Below are 3,162 nucleotides of genomic sequence, written 5' to 3'. Positions count from 1 at the left end.
GATGTGAAGCTTCATTTTATGGAGATTCAGTTTTCTGATGAAGAACTATACAAGCGTCTCGGCAGACGCATATTTGATGTCTATGTTCAGGTAAAGCTTTCTTGGCAGACGCATGTTTACTGAAGATTTGAAATTCATTTGCTTTTGTTTTTTTTTTTCTTCCCTGTTAGGGGAAATTGTTCTTGAGAGACTTTAACATCAAAGAGGAGGCTAATGGAGCTCTGAAACCTATTATGAAAGAAAAGAAAGCTGTGAATGTGACGGATAATATGTTAGAGATTCGGTTGTATTGGGCGGGGAAAGGGACAACCCTCATTCCTGAAAGAGGAAATTATGGTCCTCTTATTTCTGCTATCTCCTCGTGTCACAGTAAGTGTACTCTTCCCCTCTGCTGGTTTGAAAATCCACATTATTTGACTATCTAAAGTCTCTGCTTTAGCAACTTACTCTGCATCTTATTGCTTTTGTGTCTTTCAGTCTTTCTTCACATTGACTTGTTTCACTCTCAAGTGTCCACCTAAAGCTAATATTCATCTTTCAAAACTTTCTCAGGTCAGGAGCCACGATGTGGAGGTCCAAAATCAAAAAGAAACTACTTCGTTAAAGATATTTTCTTGTCGCTTGGAGTATATATATTTACACTTTTATTGTCTCGTTTGCAGCGGAGAAAACAGAACATCATACTAAGTATCCCTTAATTGTTGGGGTCACGGTTGCTTCGGTAACAATTATTCTCTCGGCTTTGGGAATATATGCATGGAAAATATGCAGAGGAGACAAGAACATAACAGAACGAGGTATTCAAGAATTCACAGCGTATGAATTGGTTCCAAGAAGGCAATCCATATGTTTTAGCCATTAGTATAATGATTGTCTGTTGTGAACGTGATCACGTATATAGAACTGAGAGCACAGGGTCTGCAAACGCTTTGCTTTACTTGGAGGCAACTACAAGCTGCAACAAACAATTTTGATGAAGCCAACAAACTTGGAGAAGGAGGCTTCGGATCCGTATTTAAAGTAAGATGCAAAGTTTTTCCAAAATGTAGATTATTGTTGCTTTGGGTTTCTGATATAAGAAACTTAATGCAGGGAGAGCTGTCAGATGGAAAACTATCATAGCAGTGAAGCAGCTTTCTTCCAAGTCATGCCAAGCAAACCGCGAATTTGTGAATGAAATAGGAATGATCTCAGGTCTGAATCATCCAAACCTTGTCAAGCTTTATGGTTGCTGTGTCGAGAAGAATCACTTGCTTCTCGTGTATGAGTACATGGAAAATAACTCCCTTGCTCTTCAGCTGCTTGGTAAATAAAAGTCACTCAGCTTTTCCAGACGTTTTAAGTCCAATTCATGTGCACATATATGTAATTTCACCTTGGTTAACATCCATTGCCAGGAAAGGGTTCCTTGAAACTGGACTGGGCAGCAAGACAAAAAATCTGTGTCGGAATAGCAAGAGGTCTTGCCTTCCTTCACGAAGGATCAGCCATAAGGATGGTTCACCGTGACATAAAAACAACTAATGTGCTTCTAGACGCCGACCTTAACGCAAAGATATCTGATTTTGGGTTGGCTAGGCTCCATGAAGCAGAACACAGTCACATTAGCACAAAAATTGCAGGAACCATGTAAGGATATAACATGAAACTAAACCGCAATCATGGCTGAAGAAATATCTCATTCTTGGTTTCTCTAATGCTGCAGTGGTTACATGGCTCCAGAATATGCATTATGAGGTCAACTAACAGAGAAAGCAGACGTGTACAGCTTCGGTGTTGTGGCAATGGAAATTGTTAGTGGAAAGAGTAATACAAAACAGCAGGGAAGTTCTGATAACGTCTCTCTTATCAATTGGGTAACCGTGGAGCTTTATACTATCTCTAGCCCATTTTCAGTTGAATCAATTTTACGATCTGTTTCCATAAGTTTACTGAAACTGGTTCTTACATGAAATCTCAGGCGATGACGCTGCAACAGACAGGGGACATAATGGAGATCGTAGATCCAATGCTCGAAGGTGAGTTCAACAGGAATGAAGCAGTAAGGATGATCAAAGTTGCTCTTGTTTGCATAAACTCATCACCTTCCTTAGGCCAACAATGTCAGAGGCTGTGCAATGCTAGAGGGAGAGATCGAAATTACCCAGGTTATGTCAAGTCCTGGTTTATATGGACCCAACTGGAGCATCTCAAAGCTGAGGGACATTAATACACATGGTAGCTCGAGCACGTATGGTGTGACCGATCATCAAATGACAACAACAGTGAACTCCTCTGCTTCGGGTTGTGATCTCTACCCATTATACCCAGAATCCATGATCTTAAACTCCACAGTAGAGTTGTCTTCCTCGTCATTGTAATATCAAAAACTATGCACATTGAAACCTTACTATTATCATCGTTAACATAGATCCAAAAACACATCTATATGAATGTTTGTCAAACTTGAACTATACCTTTCTATATGAAACTGTCATAGTGCACACTGAATCAAATTCTCTTTCGTTTCAATTTGGTTGAACACTTTTCTGAACTTATTTACATCAATATCTCTCCATGGTATTGATTTGGATGGCATCCAAGGACGAGTAACTTGATGATCATTTAACCAAATCTATAAACATACTGCTAATATAAATGATCTAGAAAAAGATGTCTTTATAAGTTTAGATACTCTTGATTTCAACTTGTTTTGATTGAAAACATATTCGAGTAGAGGAAAATGATCAGTTTAGCTCACCAGTAATCGTTGCACCGGCAGACGCCGTTTTTGAAGTAGTGGTATCTCTTTGCATCTCGCTTAATCAGTTCTCTGCCAGTTATCATAGACATCAACTTCATTACATTGTGGCAATCCTTACAAATGCGCATATTAGTTAGCACAGTGATTGAAGATGGAGGTTTTGAGTTAAGAAGTCTTCTAACAACCGCGAGTTCCTCGTTGTAACCATAAATCCGTTGTTTATTCTCCATCACCAGGATTAAAGTACGATAAAACCTCGTATCAGGAACATAACCCATTTCTTTCATTTGTGACCTCAAACTCATTATTGTCTCGTAGATGATATTTGTTTCTTCATGTGAAATATCTTCCGGTCTCCATGTATAAGAATACCGTTCATACGACCGACAGCTCGGTGACTCCTTCACAAAATCCGATGC

General features: G+C 39.2%; 1 pseudogene across 1 annotated transcript; it reads left to right on the top strand.

Moving 5' to 3' along the window:
- The first annotated feature begins 6 nt into the window (after positions 1-6).
- LOC147923827 (putative LRR receptor-like serine/threonine-protein kinase At1g29720) lies at positions 7-2,511 on the top strand (annotated as a pseudogene). Its single transcript, XR_015587733.1, has 9 exons — positions 7-90; positions 171-369; positions 553-573; positions 663-797; positions 902-1,020; positions 1,093-1,305; positions 1,398-1,629; positions 1,706-1,856; positions 1,961-2,511. The product of XR_015587733.1 is annotated as a putative LRR receptor-like serine/threonine-protein kinase At1g29720 (transcript).
- The last annotated feature ends 651 nt before the right edge of the window (positions 2,512-3,162 follow it).

This window comes from Camelina sativa, chromosome 17, assembly GCF_030686135.1.
Source record: "Camelina sativa cultivar CO46 ecotype springtype chromosome 17, ASM3068613v1".
Classification (NCBI taxonomy): domain Eukaryota; kingdom Viridiplantae; phylum Streptophyta; class Magnoliopsida; order Brassicales; family Brassicaceae; genus Camelina; species Camelina sativa.
Note: the sequence above shows the minus strand (reverse complement) of the source record. Positions and strands in the feature narration are given on the sequence as shown.